Source organism: Astatotilapia calliptera, chromosome 5 (genome assembly GCF_964374335.1).
Source record: "Astatotilapia calliptera chromosome 5, fAstCal68.1, whole genome shotgun sequence".
In the NCBI taxonomy this organism is placed as follows: domain Eukaryota; kingdom Metazoa; phylum Chordata; class Actinopteri; order Cichliformes; family Cichlidae; genus Astatotilapia; species Astatotilapia calliptera.
Window position 1 is genome coordinate 1,902,669 of NC_137426.1, and position 21,801 is coordinate 1,924,469.

Genomic DNA, 21,801 nt, shown 5'->3' on the forward strand with positions numbered 1-21,801 from the left:
TGCTGCCTGGTAATGATGTATTCAAGCCTCTCACTCGGTTTCTCGGTCATAGATTCAAAGACACGAGGTGCAGAATATTTCACCAAAACAGAACACCGGCGGTTATGACAGAAATAGATGCTGGTGCATCGTTACTGTCTCAAAAGTAACCGAACCAAGTGTAAGCCGTGGTACGCTGAACACTGCTTTTGGAGCTGTCCGAGGGTCTCTGAGGTCGGGATGGGTACAACTAATGAGGTTAGCACAATAATAAAAAACAGCATGTATAAAGATCAGTTTGTGTTCAGGCCGGCACCCAAAACACAAATATGCAAAAAGCTTCCAACTGTAAACTGACTCAGGGACATGAAGGCGTTTTTAAGGTTCTGCTATCTCTGGGTGCTTATGGTAGTTTTTACTTTCACTAATTACTTTTATTGTTAATTTCTATAATGATATAATTATAATAAGTATTAATAATAATAAAATAAGTTTTTTTGCTTAGTTAGACCTTTCTTCTGTCTGTTCTTACCTTCAGTTAACAAACAGGCCGTTTGCTCCTAACTCGCATTTTACTTTGTTTACTTTGGTTCAAGGTAAATGATGTGATGTCAGTGGCTCAGTACATTTTTATTGAGTGAAAACACCTTTTAAGCTGGGTGGGCGGAGCTGTCTGAGCCCCGCCCACAGTAAACGTCCACCAGAAGTGATGCAAAATGAGCATTATAGACCAAAAAAGCATTTCCTGGCATGCAATTCAGAGGTGCAGTTTTGTAACAGTGCAGTTTCACAAAGAGCTTTTCTTTCATTACTAATGAAGCAACAGTCAGAATAAATGGTTTTAGTGGTGAGAACTGTTAGTTCAAGTTTATTCTAATCTTTCATTTATTTATATTTTTCTCTTTCTCTCCAAACGTTTTTCCTTCAGGTCAAAAAATATGAAAAATATTTTATATTTACAGTACAAAAATATGTGTGTGTGTGTGTGTGTGTGTGTGTGCTTCCACAGCTGTGGCTCACTGGCTTCACAAACTAATTTGTTAATAAACTGCATAAATGAAGCTGGATGTGGACGTCTGTGGGCTCGGTGTCTGTTGTGTGGGTGTCTGTAGAAAAACAGCTCAGCAGGAAGAGTTTAACAATCTGAGACGTGCAGCAGCTGTTTTATGCCCTTTAAATAAGATGTAACATTTTCTTTATTCATTCTTTTTTTAACTTCATGCCAGAAACTTAAAAAAATGTAAAATGAGGTCAAACTGAAGTCTACGTCTCTCTTCATCATCTGTAAATTTCTCTCGTAGCACAAATGTTTTCCAACAAGCTTTAGTGGATTTTGAACATGGATGCAGCAAAGCAACGATTTTCTTAAAGAGAAAGTGGAAACGCATCAGAAATCCACTAAAATAAAAGCTGTCAGTGAGCTTCAGAGGCTAGCTGGCCTCCCTCGTTTCCTATGCTAGTGCTAAGCTAAGCTAACTAGCTGCTAGCTGGTCAGTGTGTTTGTACTGACTTTAAATCTGGTCTCGTTTGAGCAGATGGTAATCAGAGTATCTTTTTCTGTTCCCACAGGTCTTCCAGGAATGCCACGCCCACAGATCTGAGCAGCAGGTCAGTGAGTGAAATCTTTCTATGCTTCAGCTGTTGTGTTAAAATTTATCGGTTTTATTTTACTGTATAAAAAGAGATGAAGCATGTTTGAGGCTACGCAGAGCGAGGCAGTCTACATGAAGAATACCGAGGAAGAATCTAGAAGCTCCTTTAAGTCTGAGGATGGCAGTTGGATCAGAAACATGGCAGCAGTTTTGCTGCTCAGATATTTGCAGATTAAATCCTGTTTCTTGACGATGTCAGTAAATTCGTTAGAGCAGTTGTTGTCTGCTTCTGGCTCTCTTGCACAGCGCGTCTTTTGTCCCGTCTCCCTCCCCTCAGCCTCAGCTGTTCATATCAGATCACCGTCCCTTACTGAGATAGTGCAGTAAGGTTTGCAGGAGGTTTCTTCCTGTTAAAAGGCAGTTTTTCCTTCCCACTGTCGCCAAGTGCTAGCTCATAGGGGGTCATGTGATTGTTGGTGTTTTCTCTGTATTATTGTAGAGTCGTTACCTGCTAATATAAAGCACCTTGGAGTGACTGTTGTTTTGATTTGTAAAAAGTAATGAAATCAAATTGAAACTGAATTAGTAATTAGTCTGTGGAGAGGCGAGACTCATGAGCATTATATTCACTTTGTATTTAATAAGTGAAGTCGGTGAATTTCAGCAGTGAAGCCATACCTGAGCTCATGAAGTCGTGCGCTTGTTGATGCTACGTGAACATGTTGACTCTCTAACAGGTATATGATGGTAAACTACAGACAATAATTGCGGATGCAGAAGCACCATATGATGCTGTGGCACATGTCAAATGCCCAGTTTTAAAAAAACAAAATCAATACAGAAATGTGTTGTTAGCTAGCTGCTGGTTAGCATTGATAGCGCCTTGAGGCGACTGTTGTTGTGATTTGGAGCTGTATAAATAAAGTTGAATTGAATCTCCAGGGCCCTGTTTCAGGAAGCCGGTTTAGAAAACTCAGAGTGAAAAACGATACGCAGGGTTGAGTAACCCCGAACTGTCCAACTCGGAATATTCGGTTTCAGAAAGGCTGATAACAATTAGTTCAATCAACGTGGAGTTGCTTTAACCCCAAGTGAAGCGCGCGGACGAGGATACATAAAGCCCTGATAAGCGGAGCACAGATTAAGCGAGTCACCATGGAGACGGAGGGAAAGAAGGCGCGGTCAGTGTATCTTACAGCGCTTGAGGCCGAAATTCTGATGGCAGCATATGCCGATAACATGCAAATTCCACGGAAAAAAAGTAACACAGCCTCAGCTGCAAAAGACAGGGAGCATGCATGGCAAAACATAGCCGACAGAGTCAATGCGTGAGTGTTAATTTAAACATTGATCGAGGGATTTCCACCCATTTAACACGTTATTTTATCATATGTTATTTTATTTGTTATTTCATACATTTTATTTTGTGATGTGATGTGAGCGCAGGTGCAACCCAACAGGCCCCAAACGTGCCTGGCAGCAAGTAAAAATGAAATATAAAAATATAGTCCAAACAGGTAAGGTGTAATTGTATTATGAGCCATAGTGCTTGGTCTGTTTGTCCCATGTAAATCAATTGCAGTTAGAGGCTACATTAATTTCCCCTCTGTAAGCACTTATTGAAATTATCTGAGCACATTACAAGTACATATTTGCTTACTCTGTATGCTCAAATGTGACCCGTTATAGCCAACAGAAAAAAAGCGGAGGCCCGAAAAACAGGTGGGGGTCCTCCACCACCACCACTCACAGAGGCTGAGCAGTTGGCCCTCAGCCAAAACAGTGGGCGCCCTGTGGCTGAAGGCATCTCTGCGGGGACATCCTCTGAGTCAATAACCCCGCAAGACACAAGTGCCTACATAGGGGGTAAATTCAAAATAATACATGATGTGCATACATCCTTTCTTCACAGTCACCTTTGCAGTGCTGCTCATTCATTTGATAAACTCTTTACCATAATGAATTATTTTGTAGTGAAGTTATTTTCCTACTGATTTTGCCTTCCCTCAGTCTTGGTTGTCTTTGAGAGCATAATGACAATGAAGTGTAAGGTGATTGGTATGTTTATTAATTGCCATTTGGTCCCTTGTAAGTTATAAGTGACCTGTATAAACTAGAGATGGCACGATACCACTTTTTTATGTCCGATACCGATACCGATATCATAAATTTGGATATCTGCCGATACCGATATGAATCCGATAGTGTTTTTTAATCAAAACTGTTTTTTAAAATAGCTTGCTGCATTTTGCAAGTCTGCAAGTTCATACTCAAGTTTAAAACAACAACTACACTAAAGCTATTCTGTTATACCTGTATACAAAAAAAATATTTCATAGTTCAGCAATACTGATCAATCTAATAAACTTAAACCTACACCATCCTCCCTATTCTGGTATTTTAAAGAGTACTTAGCGTAAATATTAAGCAACCTAACTAATAGGGTTCCAACTCCCAGCAACAACAAAAATAAATAAATAAAAATAGGGAACCACCCCTCACGCACCACCTCATGATGCTTAATCGACGTAATCAACCTTAATTTGATGCAGTGTGAAAAAAAATGCACAGAAATCAATTATTTTTCAAGAAATATTAAATAGATTCAACATCTTTCTTCAACAAAATTGCAGACTGCACAGATGGTACCTTCCCAAAGGAAAAAGTAGTATAGCTTACTAGGGTATATATATTAGACTTAATAGTCACTATATACAGTAATTGACTTCTATTCATTTTACATCAAATTAAAACTTTGGGTGTCAGATAATTATTTATTAAAAGCTCGACATTTTAAATGAGAATAAGAAAGAAAAGTATGTCTTTGTGCCCCCTTTTCCCTGTTCATGCCCTATCGGCCCCCCTGGCTAAACTTTGCTAGATCCGCCCCTGCACAGTTACCAGCGTCAGCTACGTAGAAAAAGATCCTCGAGTAGAAAGTAATATTAAATACATTCTAACAACAGCTGATCAAGCTTAAACGTGCTGCTGTTGTTCAGCCGCTGGTTTCCTCTTTCTGGTGCAAAGTGGGCCAAAAACAAAGACGGACTCGCGACAGAAAAGCCGATCAGCTGATCATTTAAGCAGTTTCACGATTGAAGTAGCAGCCGGAGAGCGAGAGGCAGTCGCTCGTTAAGCTTAACGCAGGAATGCTTTACAAACATTCAGAGATGGACTTACACACTTGCTTTACTTCTCTCGGGGATAACTTTGTAGGAGATGAAATGCCGGGTTGCTAGCGAAGCTCCAAATGCTATCCAGACCACAGGTCCCGCATGCCACAGCCGCTCTATCACGTGATGCACACTGCTCCGACATGCTAACGTTCTGAGGTGAGTTACGGCGTGTTGCAAGTTTTGTGAGGTGCTTTCGTGATATTTAATGGATCGGATTACATTTTTTATTTTTCTCCGATATCTGATCCAGTCATTTAGGTCAGTATCGGACCGATACCGATACGTAATATCGGATCGGTCCATCTCTAGTATAAACCTCATATTCTATCAGTTGATGGTGGTGGTGTACTGCATCTGGTGCAGCCTCCTGTTGAGCCAGACCAACATGCAGTTGTGAGTAATACTCCACAGATTATATGAGTTTACAGTAGAACAGCAATGTTGTCTATTTCTTTACTACAGGAAAATAATGAAGAAACATTGACAGCTGTTACAGAGGAGGAAGCAACAGAGACACTTTATGAGGTTTACATCTTTTAATACTTTGTGTACAGGAAATACAGGCGACCAATAAAGCCAGTTGAACAAAAAACCTGTTTATTCTTCTTTCAACATGTTGAGGTGATGGGTCAAAGGAAATGATTGTGACATATGGTGTCTCTGACTGCTCTTCCATCTTGTATGTCCGTGGGAGGGTCAGGATGTTCATGGTTTGGATCACTGCTGATGTCTGGTTCAGAAGGACAGTGTTCTCCTCTAATTGTGGCACTGTTGTGAAGAATCACACATGCCACAATAATGTCACATGCCCTTTCTGGGGTGACCCTGAGTCTTTGCAGGCACTGGAACCGGACCTTAAGCATTCCGATAGTCATTTCAACTCTGGCTCTTGTCCTGCAATTAGCCAGATTATATCGCTGCTGTGGGCCCGGTTCAGGGTCAGGGTAAGGGGTAAGCAAATAGGGTAAACATGGATACCCCCTATCACCAAGCAAGTAGCCAGTGAACTCTCCTAAGACAGAAGGATACACTTCAGTTCAAATGTCCCTGAAGCAATTGGTCTTTATATATTTTACAGTATTCTCAACTCACCATGTCCAAATTTTGTGCTCAGTGTACATTCACGGAATATTTGTGAGTCATGGACAGAGCCTGGCCACTTGGCTTCCACATTTGTGATAATGTTGGCAGCATCACATATGATCTTCACAGTGCAGAGAACACAAATTAGCATCCATTACTATAATGAAATAATTTGTTAGTTTGAAATGCTACAGGGAACTATGTACCTGTACATTAATGCTGTGGAAAGACTTCCTGTTCACATAGTCTCCTTCATTTACTGAAGGAGCAATGATTGGAATGTGAGTACCATCTATACAGCCAATCACGCCTGGGAACCCTGAAAATAAATGTAAAATTTAAGTAGTAGTTCAAGTATCACCACATCATGAATTAAGTTTTGTTCATCCTGATACCTGCAATTTTGTGGCATCCCTCTTTGATAAATCTTGTGGGTCTATGACCGGGGAACACCACAAATGAGTACAGGAGACGTTTCAGTGCAACTGTAACATTCCTGACTGCCCGACAGACGGTAGCCTTGGAAACGTGCTCAGCGTCACCAATATTATACAGAAAGCTCCCGTTTGCAAAAAACCGAAGTGCAATACAAATAATATGTACAGAACTGAGAGCATGTCCGCGATATGTCACATGAGCAATATTAGGCCTGAGGATGTTATTCAAATAAATTATAGATTGTGCTGAGAAACGGTAACGTTCACACAGGAAATCATCAGGAAATGATAAAATGTCCAAACGCGCTCTAATCACTCTCTCCCGGCGGAGAGCTCTGTGGAGAATTTGGGCTTCAAGATCTACTGGCTCTTCAAGGAAGGGGCACGCCATGTCTGACACTTCCTACTGTCAGGTTTCCGACAAAGGGGCGGAGACAGTCAGGGTTAGTTGAAGTAAACCTGCTAGGGGGCAGGTTAGCTTCACGGAGTGTGTCGTCATAGTGACTCACTGAGGCTTCATCTGAACTCGCTTTGTGAAACCGAAAACCCAGAGTTTTCGTTAACTCAGGGTATACTTACTCAGTTTTTCCACTAAACCGGCTTCCTGAAACAGGGCCCTGCTGTTAAAAATGGGTTGGTGGTCTCTTGCCTTCCATTACTGAACTAAGTACAGTATGGTGACATGTTTATATTCTACACTAGGCTCTAACATAGCAGCATTCATTCCCAGTAGTTTGTAGTGGAGCAGGTACGTCACATTAAAAACAGCTCTTTTTGTTTTGTGTGGTTTCCAACAGGAATCAATATTACGAGCTCCAAACAGAGTTTTGCTTCTTCTTCCAGCAGCCGAGTCAGCTAATAAATGCATGTTCACTGCTTGTGGTTCACATTATTTTCCCTGTTTTAGTGACTAAGATGATTAATCACAAGCATTACTCTGAATAATTCCTGTATTGAACTCTTTCATCATCTCTCATCTGTTTGTTTCTTGAGTCATCATAGTTTGTATTTTAAACGTACTCAGGCTGATTCCAATAAAGTAGTTCCGGTTGTTTCTTCTACATCTGAACTTCACGTCGAGCTGAATTATTGAACTTTTTGCTGCGCTATATTTTTCTGACAGCTTTATTAGTCACTCTGCAGAAGTGTACAGATAAACTGGAGTGTTTTACATACATGAGATAAATGTGAAGAGTGCGTTTAAATTCTGTTAGAACTGCAACATTAGACATTATGCATTCAGCCACTGAAGAAGCAGCATTTTTACTTTTGCTAGTTGAAGTATATTGTAGTATTATTTTTTTTACAATGTGGTAAATTTAACTTTTGCGTACACACATCAGATTTAATGCTCCTCCTGTTTTGCCTGCAGCAGACTTGGAGTAATGTGTGATTTGGTCATGTGAGCATATTTGATGACATCATTATTATTATATCCTCCAAACACGTCATCCATATCTGAACTTTTGCAGTTTTTCTGTCATCTGTAGTGAATTACACCTTCATAAACTTTATGCGCCGCTGTGATTGATTATCATTACCTCCACAAATACAAATAATCCTTTAAAAGTTTCTCCGTGGACACATTTTTGCAGGAGATTCTTCAAACTGAGTGAATTGCGTGTCACTTCGGTTTTCAGCGCCTGCAGCAGCCATCCTGCTGAACATGAAGGAAACGCTGCGTGGAGCCGAATCTGTCTTCTGGTCTCACTGCCCTTTGGCCAGTCATGCAAATAACATCTGTCAGTTTACACACGGTGTAACGTGGCCGTTTGCACACCTGAACAGTTTAATGTAAAACACACTCTGATCATTTCACCGAGCTGCTCACAAATCTAACAGATGAACCTGGTGCTGATCGGAGAACTGGACCAAAGTGGTTCTGTGCAAGCAAGAGGAAAAATCTCAGCATTATGGATCAATTATCAGCAAAGCTGATACCCGTTTTCATTTGAGTCTATCTGGAGACTGACTCAGGGCTGGAGCCTCGAGTGGACGTTAGAGGAACTGCAGTTTCTGGTTTCATCCTTCACTCCTGGAGGTTCATTTTGTAGCAGATAACCACGTAAAGAATGGAATATATCAACACTGGTCCTGGACTTCTGACGCTGATTATGTCACTAAAACCGTCCAATCGGTGAGCTTGTTTTACTTAAAATTGCTCCGATTCAGCATGTGTTTAACATGTCAGCCCCACATGGACTCGGTGGATGTGTGCTCCCACACACGGGTGGAGGTGATTTCTAACTGAGCTGTAACAACATCAGGAATCATCTGGGCCTCGTCTCCGTTTCCTTTTCTTTCCTGAGCAAAATTTTCTGGGTCTGTCTGACTCCTCCTCCTCGTCTATCTCCACCTTCTTTGTTCTTCTCTCCTCTTTGTGCCCCACCATCCATCCCTCTGCTTTTATCAGTGCCACTGCCGTTTTTGAGTTGACGGTCCTCGCTCTCTGTCCCTCTGCCACTTTTATCTCTCTTCATCTCTCTCTGCTCGTTGCCTCCCCGCCCCGCTCTCCATCTTTGGCTTAAATCAACGTGACTGCTTGTTTTCTCTCCTGCTCTCATTCGTCCTCTCTGCCAAGATGCCAATTAGTGTGTAAAATACAAACTCTTAAAAAGGCCTGTGTGTCTGCATATAAAGAAAACGTGGAAGCAGAAATCAGATGGATTTGGGTCATCGGTGCTTTCACAGCCTCAGAAATCCTTCAGATTTCCATCCTGGTTTTATTTTTAATGCCAAAACGTTGCCAGATTTGACATTCACCACTGGTGATCTTTCACAGACGTACTTATTTATTATAAACTAATGTGAATGGATTGAATTAGACTTGGATTAAACACTTTTAGAAGTTGGACAGATTTCCAATTACCCCAAAAAGTCCAATAAATGAAATAATAAGTCTTTGCTCCACTTCTGTACACTTAAAGCTGGAGTTCGTACTGGGGACATGCGGGGTGGGATTAGCCTTTGAGAGGCCAGTGCAGCGTGTGACTTTGACTTCCAGCTTTGCATTTGATAACCCATGCATGGTAAATGAGACTCTCTTTTTCCCCGGCTGCTGTGTTAAACATATTCCTGACATTTTATTCGTCCGGTCCCTTCGCTTCATGGCTTTAATTTTCAGACATCACCTGGAGCGTCAGTGAGGAGGCGTGAGGTCGCTGGGTCAAGTGAAGGATCAGTTGTGCAATATGAGCTCGTTTCCTGCTGACTTTGCCACTGTGTGACCTGTGTGTGTGTGTGTGTGTGTGTGTGTGTGTGTGTGTGTGTGTGTGTGTGTGTGTGTGTGTGTGTGTGTGTGTGTGTGTGTGTTTGTTTCTCTCAGATCCTCCAGGTGAACTTCCATCCACTTGTTTTATGCATTTTTGATTTTGTGGCTAAAAAAGGAAAACGTACTGAGTGGAAACACCATCCATCCAGAAAAATCTGAAAATCCTGCAGATGCTTGAGGCTTGGCTAAACTGGAAAAGTTTAGTTACACAGTAGGAGCTCGATTCCTTCTGACGACACACACATCAGCTTTGGTGCTGCTGGAGCGATGTCGTCGTCATGAACAGTGACAGAGCTGCAGCATTAACACGTGAAATCAGTAGAAATATCACGCTTCCATTACATTTGAGCTTTTTTAACGGTTTGAGCTTCAAACTGAGTTATTTTTATATCCTCTGAGCAGTTTTGGAAAACCCAGGTTGGAATAGTTTCTTCAATGTTCCCTCCTCACATGAAACACAACAGGAAATGGTCCACTTCAGTCACATTCTCACTGCTGGAAATGCTCAGTGTGGTCGGGCGAGGCTGCTGCCTGGACAGAGCGTGAGGCAGCCTGGTGCGTAGCGAGTGGGCATTATCTGTGCTATTACCTGTTCTATTCTCACACTGGAGCAAATGAGTGCAGTCAGACTCGCTCTGTCGGGTAATTGTGTTCTTACATCGCCTCTGAAAGTGATGTCCACAAGTTCAGCGCTGCAGTGGATGTGTGGCAAACGTGCTGTGTATAAAGGATAGATGTAGCCACGAGAGCTGGCGGTTAGGCCTTTTTTGGTGCTTTGATGTTTGGTGTGACACTGAGGGACCAGTGACCACCTTGTTTTAGCCCCTTTTCTCTCCAGCAGGGGTCAAATTCACAAAATGAAAATGGTAAATGGTCTGTGTAGCGCTTTACTTGGTCCCTAAGGACCCCAAAGCGCTTTACATTCAGTCATCCACCCATTCACACACACATTCACACACTGGTGATGGCAGCTACATTGTAACCACAGCCACCCTGGGGCGCACTGACACTGGTGCCACCGGGCCCTCTGACCACCACCAGCAAACATGGGGTTAGTCTCTTGCCCAAGGATATTTGGCACGCAGCCCGGAGGCAGCCTGGGATCGAACCACCGACCTTCTGATAAGTGGCTGACCTGCTCTGCCACCAAAAGGAACTTGATGTTGTGCTCAGTAAGACTTGAAATGAGCGATCAAGTCTCTGAGCTGATCAGGAAGGTGTCTAATGAGCGAGCGTGAAGCTCTTTTCTCAGACCAAACCAGAGGCCAGACAGTTGAGTCGCCTCCTGCTGGCCATTAGAAAGAATGCAGCTTTACGTTTTAGCGCTGGGAGCTACGTCCACGTTTTACTGCAGGGGTCTCCGGGGCCACCGCTGGTACTGTCCCCGGGCCACGAGTTTGGGACCCCAGCTTTAGAGACACTTTTCTTAGTTGACAGGCGGCACTCGTTGTTGCACCGATGGTTTAAATTTGTATTAGGGCTCGATTATGGCAAAAATGATAATCACGATTATTTTCACTGAAATTGAGATCTCGATTATTTGACGATATTTATTTAACAATAACAATGTGTTGAATAATGGCTTTAAAGATTGTAAAAAAAATAATATAAAATAGTGTACAAATACTGATAACAGTGCAAATGTTTGCAATATAAAAAATAAATGAAAAATGTAAACATCTATGTTTAGTGAACTTCAAAATACTGCATAATATTTATGCATACAAATAACCAAACATCAAGGCGAGCTGTGTAGCCACACAATGCACAGTTGCATCAAAAAGTTGCTGCCTGAACAAAAATAAAATGAAACACTGAAAGTAGTAACTTTTGATTGAAATAAATGATTGAATAAATTTGCAGCTACGACACCGCAGCAAAGTTTACACACTATGTCTACTTGATCCACGTCTGACTCCGCAAACCCATAATGTTTCCACACCACTGAAGTCGTTTTACCTCTTTTCAACCAACGGCAGTCACTCTCCTCTCCAAATAACTTCTGCTTAGCTTTCCGAGCTTCCCTCGGGTCCTCTTAATTGTTGTGACACGTATTCGAAATGCAGAGAGGTGCGCTTGATTTGCCACACGGAGCAGCGCGAGAGTAAATAATAATAATAATAATGGATTGGATTTATATAGCGCTTTTCAAGGCACCCAAAGCGCTTTACAATGCCACTATTCATTCACTCTCACATTCACACACTGGTGGAGGCAGCTACAGCTGTAGCCACAGCTGCCCTGGCGCAGACTGACAGAAGCGAGGCTGCCATATCGCGCCATCGGCCCCTCTGGCCAACACCAGAGGGCGGTAGGTGTCTTGCCCAAGGACACAACGACCAGGACAGAGAGCCCGGGGATCGAATCAGCGACCTTCCGGTTACAGATACGCTTCCCAACCCCCTGAGCCACGGTCGCCCTGAAAGCACGGGGCGAGGGGCTAATAATCGGCTCAGTCATTTTTAATGATTGTTGAAAGCCCAGATCGTAATCGTGATTAAAATTCGATTCATTGAGCAGCCCTAATTTGTATGGAAACATTTTCTTTTCTTCAGCTTTTATAAACGTGTAAATGTAGCCATTCTTCAGCATGGAGACACATTTTAACCTGTTCTCTAGGAAACTTTATTCTAACTTTATTCTCTCTCCTGAGTAAGCGCTGCTGGTGTCCCAGTCTTTACCTTTCTGTATAAAACACCTTGTGGTGACTGTTGTTGTGAATTGAGGTTATATTAATAAACCTGAACTGGATGTTTCCCGTAGTTGTAGGTGTGGCAGTGCAGCTGGAGTCTGTCTTTGTGGAGGTTGAATGTCTCATTCAGTGTAACTACTGGATGAATTTTTATGGGATTTTAAATGCACAGTCTCCAGAGGCTGAATCGTACTGGTTCTACTGGCACGAGACGGCTGCTGGTTGGCTCACACAGATATTCACGGCTCCCAGATGAATGCTCGGTGTGACATTGCCGTCATTCTTCCACTCGTACTGAGCGGCTGACAGTTTGTTATTCAAATGCCTCAAAATGTTGGATGGATTTTTCTTCCAGACATTTTGGCTCCCAGAGGTTTACTGACAGATATTGGTTTTAAAAGACGGGATTTGTACGGTAATGTGCTTCTTCTTTGTTTGTGCGAATACACTGGAGACTTTGAGGAGTAAAAATATTACCCACAGCCTACTGTACAATCTCTCAGGTTAATACAATATTATTTTATTTTCGTTTAAGGCACAACTGAGTCTCGCTCTGTTGCTTGAATTGGCGTAACTTACCTGTGCACAACCATCTACATCAAGTGTCGCTCGCTGGTAACCCGAGGAGGCAGCTCGTACGCTGAGCTTCTGAAGGTTTAAGGTTAAATGATTAATGTGGCCATGTTGGTTCATTCAGCTGTGTTACGTAAAGACTTGATTGCAGTGGATGTTTGATGTTTTCTAGAGACTCCTGTAATGTTTGCCCAGCATTCATCTTCAGGACGGCTCTTCAAATGTTGAATACAGCAGTAACGCTTTGGAACAAAGAGCACGAGAACGGCGGCAAAAGCTGAGATCTGGTCATAGTAAGAAAGGACTCGGAGCACAAACCTGCTAACACTACGTTTTCTTGGGTTTCTCCCATTTTGGTTTCTTGCAGGTAAAACATGTAATTTGCACGACTCTCAAATTGTACTAATAGTATCGTCTTGATGCATCCAGTCATCCAGGTAAGTACATCTCCAAAATCTGATTCTGTTCATCAGGACGGAAATTCTCATGACCATTGATCAACAACCACAACAACACAAAACACTACGTCCAGATGAACTGAATCAACTTTTGGAGATGTACTAATAGTAATAACTCATTAATAATTGTAACATGAAGGTTTGGTTTGGTTAATAATTGTACAGACATTTCCACATTGTTGCTTGAGGCTTGCGTGTCCATGTCATTGCATTGTTTTGGTGGAAATTAGAGTGGACGGCAGCACCTGGGTGAGGTGCTACTTGTGCCGTTCTTGCAGCAGCATGTCGCCCCGCGGCTGTTTCAGCAGAACAATGCCTGCCTCCACTCTGCCAGAGGAGAACAGGCTTTTCTCAATCAGGAGCATATCCACACAGCTCCTTGGCCAGCATTTAGTCCCAGTATGCCACTTATTGAATGGGATGTTCTGGGTTGACGTATTCATCAGAGGCGGCCACAACAGCCACTGCAGGCTGCACACGTCCAGGAGTGGAGCTCCTCAACAATAGATCTGGACATTTGTGCAGTCTATGGACACATCGATGATTGTTTCATCATCAGATGAGGCCTCATGTCAAATATCTTGTACAGTATGGATTAGGGCTGCCACGATTATTCGACTAGTCACGATTACGTAGACTATCAAAATCGTCGTCGACTAATTTAATAGTCGACGCGTCGTTTGAAGCTTTGTAAGATCCCAAAAGACGCAGGAATAAGTAGCAGGATTTAAGAGTGTAATAACAGACTGAAACAGAAGATGGCAGCACTGCATGTACAAGGATGCCAGCTGCCGTTAAACCCCGAAGAAGAAGAAGCTGTGTTCCAGAATTCATAGCGCAGCCCAGCTCAGTTTCCAACAATGGCGGCAGCTAGTTAGTTTTAATATTACTCTTATTATTCTTTCTGGGTCACAAAATAAACGTTTAACATATTTTCAGGCAAGAATGTAGCTGTGTAAACCTCAAATATCTGCTCAGTTTATCAGGACACCACATATTTTCAAAAGCGCGCCGACGTTTTCGGAGACGTCTGTTACCCACTAGCTCGATAGCTAGCCGGGGGCTAGGCTAACTAGAGCCGTGAGAACACCGGACTCCCGGCACATCGTTTTCAAACCCACCGCCGTCTTTCACTACTCAGGTTAAATATATATAAGTCACTTAGATAACTTTAAAATGTTATTGTTTGGCATTTTTCAGTATTTTATTTGTTCCTGAGTAAATCAGTTTGTCTGAGATTAAAGTTTTTACACAGCTGAATAAACGTCAAGCAGACAGCTGATTATCAGAAGTGTGAGATGCTCCAGAATTTACTCCGGTGTCCTGTAGAGCTGGGCGATATGAGATTTTTTCATATCACGATATGTTTTTTTCATTTCAGGCGATAACGATATCTATCACGATATGAGCCAAATAACTATATTTGTAAGATTTAAATGTGCCGTTGCTCACAAGGAAAATGTGAAATAATCAGCAGCTTGTTTTTATTTAAATATTTATTTCCCATAATAAGTTCAACAGGGTAGATGTACTTAAGGAACATGAGACTTTTTCAGATAAATAAAGGCAAATATTACAAACTACACAAAAGGCAGCCGCTAAAGCGTTTAAGTTTCAAAATAGAACAAACGAAACAGACTAAACTGTCAATTCCACTTAGAAACAAAATATTAATTCTAAAAATAAATCTTAGTTTGTTTTACAGAAGAACAGACAAAACTGACTAACTTTTGTCAATATCAAATAAACTGAGAACTAAAAGGAAATTCTCGATCTCTCCTTGTTGTATAGCTGAGCTTTTCAAACAGTTTTAACAGTTACTTTAGTCTGACAAAAGCCGAATGACGAATCAGCGCTTCCAGTCAGAGACTGAGGCTACGTCCACACGTACACGGGTATTTTTGAAAACGGAGATTTTCCGTTTTCGTTTTAAAAAATAATCCCGTCCACACATAAAGGCAGAAATGAAGGAAAACGCTGCTATGAACATGCCAAAGCAGCAGGTGGCGCTAGATTCCTAACCGTGCAGAAATGTTGGCCAATCAGAAGTCTAGAAGCCTCGGTGGGAAAAAGTAAACAAAGCTGGGGCATAGAAGCAGAACCGAGTCGTATGTGTGGACGGACAGTAACTGTGTGTATATGTAAGCATTTAAACACTGCAGAGAGTAGAATTAACAGTATTGTAGAAATTCATTTCACCGAAACAATAACGTGGCGCACAGTGTGACGTCAAAAAAGGCGCACACCTTTGACGCTGCGTTTTCTCCGTTTTTCTAGTCCGGTAAATGCAAAAATGGAGTTTTCAAAAATCTCCAGTAACCAAAAACGCCGTTTACGTGTGGACGAAAGGTGCAAATGCATAGAAAAATCTGCGTTTTCAAAAATACCCGGGTACGTGTGGACGTAGCCTGAGCATGAACCAGTTTATTGTATTTCCAGACTTGCTTTCGGCACATTTACAGTGCACGCTACTCTGTTTTTTGTCAGACTTGAAATAGCCGAAATACCTTCACACTACGGAACTTCTGTGGCTCTTCCGTTCGACAATCTCTCCGGTATTGGAACCATCATCTGTTTTCCCTTCGGTCACGCTCGGTTGATTTTTCTAGCCGGCACACTCATTTCCTCCATTACCCGGGCGGTACGCTGGCTGGCTGCTTCCCAAACAAATACACGTGCGGCTTGGCACTTGTGCTGTACGTAACAAGTCACGCGACGTGACGCTGCGGCTGTGATTGGTTTGGCTCTGCGCTACTTAATTTGGATTGGCTGTTCTTTTTTTCTTTTTCTTTTTTTTTTTAAGAGGACAAGAGCGGCGAGGTCTATCACGATAGTTTAATTTTTCTATCGAGAAAAAGTTATATCGCGATACATATCGTTATCGTTCTATCGCCCAGCTCTAGTGTCCTGTTATATTTTAGATAGCAAGGAGTTTATTAAACTTCACCGAAACAATCTGCAAATGTCATTAAAATGTAATAAACTATCATCTTGTCTTTATTTTTAGTTAGCACAGACCTTACACACTTAAAGCTGTAAGCTAATGATAGTTATATAAAAGCAAATGCTGCTGGTGCAATAAGCTGTACGTTTTATGTCCAATGGATGATGATCTGATTAGTCGACTAATCGCAAAAATAATCACTGACTAGTCGACTATCAAAATAATCGTTTGTGGCAGCCCTAGTATGGATACAAATCGTGTATCTTTGTGGTTTTACTGTCCTTCTGTGCACGTGTTATGCTTCTGGCGGGACTCTGACCAAACTGTGCGGTTGAAAGAAAGAAATGTCTCGGTCAGAAAGAGAGCAGGACGGTGATGTTGAGTCAAAGCGAGTGGACGGAGAGGAGCTGATGTGCAAGCAGTTTCCCTGACGAGTAGCCGCACACACGCCGCTCTCTCTCTGACGAGAAACAGAGCAGAGGTAGAGGAGAGAGAGCGGTTGGAGCACGACTCTGAGGGTGGCCAAATCCAAACACACAGAGATACAGCACGTATGCACTCACACACCCAGTGAGGTAATCGCAGTTTTAACAGACCGGCTCCGTGGCGGAGGGGCTATCGAGTGCGCTGCTACATTCCTACTACATCAAGTGGAACCGCTCAGTCGCCAGAGGAAGTCCCGCTGAGACAAATCAGTCCACATCTAATCTCCAGTCCTGCCAGCGGTTGTGTTGTTCCTCCAAATCTTCACCATGAGTCACGTCCTGAGTGTTCTCGGCCCGCTGTAAGGAATGTGCTGATGCCGTGGAGATATTTTTATTCGCTCCCCGTTGAGCTGCCATCTCTGCACTGCCTGTGGTTGTAACTTTTACTGGCTGTCAGTTGGCCTGTAAAGCTTCCCCTCCACGACGACCGATGACGGTTCAACAAATATGAGAAACGAGCGATGAGGCCGTGTGGAACAGCTGCTGGGACAATCAAGCACATGACACACAGACAGCATTAAGAACATGTTTATTCTGCTTTTTCATGTCGTGTTGTGTCTGTTCATCCATCCATTCATCTCTTAGAAGAAGGAAGTGCAGAATACTGTTGTCCTCACACCACAACACGGAAGTCCAGCCTTCATATTAAAGTGGTGCAAGAAGTCTCTGATTCTGATTAGGATGAAGGAGATCTTTCCAGCGCCTGTTTTCTTTCTTCACCTTGTATGTCTGAAACTCCAGGAGTCAGTGACACAAAGACTGCCCTGTGCTGCATAAATGGGATATGCTTTTTCAAAGAAATGATGATATATAATTCATTTAATTGGCCCTGTGATAGCTGGGATAGGTTCCAGCCCAACCAACGATCTGAACTAAGTGCAGATGGATGGAAGTTATCACTGCGCTGTTCTGTAGCTACCATCAGCAGTAACACTAACAGCAGTAATGTGCACGTGTACATATTTAGCATGTGCTAAACTGAAGAAAGAAGTTGAGTGAACCTCACATCTTTTTGTACAAGGTTGCTTCATATTATTCTATTTTCTCCTGCAACCTGCTGCACAAGCAACTGTGCCCTGGCTCATCTCTCTTGGTGTGCAGGAACATTTCTGAGTGCAGCCTCGTTTCATATCCTTATGTTTAATCTTGCGCTTCACTGGAGCAGCTTTGAGTGTTTAAATTCAACTAACTTGAATTTTATTTATACAGCGCCAAATCACAACAGGAGTCGCCTCAGGGCGCTTTATACTGTAAGGTAGACCCTACAATAATACATACAGAGAAAACCCAACAATCATATGACCCCCTATGAGCAGCACTTTGGCAACAGTGGGAAGGAAAAACTCCCTTTTAACAAGAAGAAACCTCCAGCACAACCAGGCTCAGGGAGGGGCGGGGCCATCTGCTGTGATTGGTTGGGAGAGAGAAGGAAGACAGGATAAAGACATGCTGTGGAAGAGAGACAGAGGTTAATAACAGATATGATTCAGTGCAGAGAGGTCTGTTAACACAGTGCGTGAAGAAGAAACACCCAGTGCATCATGGGAATCCCCCAGCAGCCTACACCTTTTGCAGTATAACTAAGGGAGGATTCAGGGTCACCTGGTCCAGCCCTAACTATATGCTTTAGCAAAAAGGAAAGTTTGAAGCCAGTGGATGTTGTTAAATTTTCTAAAGCTCAATGAAGATAAAACTGAAGTTGTCAGCACTCTGGGCCACTTTTCCTCCTACTGTAATGTTTTACAGTATGTGTCAAAAACCTCGGTGTCTACCTTGATGGTTCTTTTAAATTGAATAAGCAGGTGAGTGCAGTAGTTCGGTCCTGCTTCGTTCAGTTAAGACAGCTGGCTAAGGTAAAGTCATACCTCCCGGAGAATGTATTTGAACGTGTTATTCACCTTTTCCTTACTTGCAGGTTGGACTACTGCAATTCATTGTATTTTGGTCTCGTCCAGGCCTCCATCCATCATCTTCGGATGGTCCAAAATGCAGCTGCTCGCCTGCTAACTGGTACCAAACGGAGAGAGCTTATAACCCCAGTTTTAGCTTCTTTACACTGGCTTCCTGTCTCCTACAGGATCCAATTTAAACGTTTACTTTTTGTTTTTAAGTCGCTTAATACCCGAGCTCTTCTTACCTGTCTGAGCTCCTTCCTGTTTATGCTCCAGGAAAAACCACGAGGTCTAGCTCAAAATTAATGCTGTCCATCCCACGGACTGATCTCACATCTCGTGGTGATAGATCCGTCTCTGTGGCAGGTCCCAGACTTTGGAATAGTCTCCCCCATAATATTAGATCTGCACAAACACTTGATCGATTTAAATCATTACTAAAGACACATTTTTATGCCCTGGCTTTTAACACACTATGACCCAAACATTTTAATAGTCTTAGTTATTGCTTTAATTCTTTTATTGTCCTATCATTGTTTTATATTGTTATTATTGCTTTACATTGTTTCTTTTTAGTGGCATTTTTATATTGTTAAGCACTATGTGCAGCATCGTCTGTGCTATATAAATAAATTCGACCTTGACCTAATCTTGAAAGTAGAGATAGTGTCTGTCTCCTGAATCCAAACTGGAAGAAAGAAAGAAGTGTACTTTATTGGTCCCCGTGGGGAAAATCCCTCTCTGCATTTAACCCATTCACTCAGTGAAACAGTGGGCAGCCATTGGGCGCCCGGGGAGCAGTGTGTAGGGACGGTACCTTGCTCAGGGGTACCTCAGGGTAGCTGTTCAGGGGAATCGAACCCCCGACCTTCCAATCATGGGGCCGCCACTCTACCCACTGAGCTATCCCTGCCCTACTGGTTCCACAGAAGAGGGGCCTGAAAACTGAAGGCTCTGCCTCCCATTCTACTTTTAAATACTCTAGGAACAGTTTGAAGCCTCACAGGGATTATTTGTACATGCAGTTTACATACCCGTATCAAATCAGTTTTCAATGTGCCTTTGCTGGGTTGGAGTGTTTGACGTCACTGAGCTCAAGTCATTTGTTCATTCAGAAACTCCTTTGTCCACCCCGCCTGGAGTCACTGTAATATTACCTCCTCGAGGCCTTTGGTGTCGGCTGCTCTTGAATGCATCTTTTTACTCAGTAAGTCATGAAAAATCATAAAAGTAGCTGCAATGAAGCAAATGCACGAACAGCCTTCAGAGCCAGCGCGACCCAAACTCTGGCTACAAACGACAAGTGAGCATAAAACTGCAAGAGAAATTACATAAAGATTTTAATTGTGATTAATGGGCGTGGAGCCAATGGGGTTAATGGATCCTGTTATTGGTGGTTGTGTCAGGATCTCAGCTGGATAATAATGACTGCTCTGGTTTTGCGGAGCATCTAATTCAATAAAGAGTCCATTACTTCCTGCCTGTTAGCCCCAGGGAGCCCGTGCTCCCTGCCTCCGCGGCTCTCCTCCTTCACGTCAGCGACTGTCTTTGGATGTTGGTCTGCCACTCATTTCTAAGGATTAAATTACTTTAACCCTTTAAGTCCTACCATAGAACCAAGGCCAGAGCTTACTTTATATTTTTACATGCTGTAGAGCCATTTTTGGGAGCATTTCAAGTTGCTATACAACTGTTATAGCCCATATTTTAATAATATGTATGCATTAAGTCCATAGTAGCTACATAAATTGCAAAAAAGTGCAATAAACTACAAAAAAATTGAAAATCGTTTTTGGGTTTTTTACATATATTTCTACTTGGAGAAATTTAAGAGGTTTATCCCTCAAAACTTTAAATACAAAAAATTTCCAAAAAATAATTTACAACAACAGGACATTTATTTTGAGTGTCTTCATAGTTTTATTTTTGAGATACACCAATTTTTATATACTGCAGGAAAAACGAAAAACAATCCTATGATGCAAATTTGCAAAGAAAACAGCAGGTGCATCAAAATAAACTATTTCCAGCAGTGCAATTCGAGTCCTAAGCATCCCAGCAACTATTCAGAAAAGCATAAAGTCAAACATGACTTATAAAAACACCAGTATAGTACGGCGCCCCGCAGGGGACATGGGAGAAAAAAAATTAAGACAGACTTTTGTGAGATCTCGCAAAACTAACTCGGGATCTCGCAAAAGTTGAATTCCAACAATGGCGGCAGCTACTTAGTTGTAATATTACTCTTTCTGGGTCACAAAATACACTTTTAAGATATTTTGAGGCGTGAATGTAGTTGTGTAAACGTCAGATACCTGCTCGGTTTACAAGACATCACATATTTGCAAAAGGGCAAAAGATCTGACACCCACCATCGCGAAGCTAACGGGAGGTCGAGACCTACTACAGCCGGGAGGAACACCGCTTTCCCGGCACATCGTGCCTCAACCTCCCGGTCGGCTTCGAGCTGGCGGCCTCCGAAGAATGCGGCTAAAACTTTTGCGAGATCCCGCAAAAGTCCGTCTTAATTTTTTTTTCTCCCATGTCTCCTGCGGGGCTCCGTAGTATAGGCTTTTAAGGCCTACAAGTAAAAAACTACATTTTCCGCGAAAATGACGTCACTTCCGGTTTCGAGCAGGTAATGGCGGACATGCGATAGTTCGCGCTGACGTCTTTTTCAATGTGGGAAGTGTTATGAACAGCTGATCGGATCGACAAAGCGTGTTTCTGGAATATTATGTTTTTGTTCCTGCAAGCACTTTTTATGCAATATTTGCAAAGCTTTATGTGGAAGGAAACCGTGACCGAGGACAAGCTGATGGCATAAGATGTAAGTACAACTCCTCCGGTTTCACAAAAAAGATTATTGCACTAACTTACGTGGTTCCGGTTCTACAGGGATTTAAAAATAGTTATGCAAAACGGAGCGTGCCCGCGCAGACCGGCTTTAAAGGAGTGTGAGTGTTAATTAAGAAACCATACTGCCTAAGCATAAACAGCTTGCTAAGATACAGCGTGAAAGAATTAGCTTTTTAAACTCAGTATAGCTTGAATACAGCATCCACTGGTCACCTCAAGACGTCCACTTACTAAAATGCTCATACTGCAGGTCTGTTCCTCTGCTGCTCCTACACACATTAATCAACCGGATAAAACTTCCTGTATAAACTGGGATAGCTTTTAGGAATAATTTGTTTTAAGATAAGATAAGATAAGATA

At 42.4% G+C, this 21,801-nt stretch overlaps 1 protein-coding gene across 3 annotated transcripts in view; it reads left to right on the forward strand.

The window, feature by feature from the left end:
• pcbp4 (poly(rC) binding protein 4) overlaps nt 1-21,801 on the forward strand; it is a 205,506-nt gene that overhangs the window by 78,809 nt on the left and 104,896 nt on the right. For all 3 annotated transcript variants that reach the window (XM_080301111.1, XM_026166555.2, XM_026166561.2), the window contains exon 2: nt 1,549-1,587. The gene's annotated coding sequence lies outside the window, so the exon portion shown is untranslated. The remainder of the gene's footprint in view (nt 1-1,548; nt 1,588-21,801) is intronic.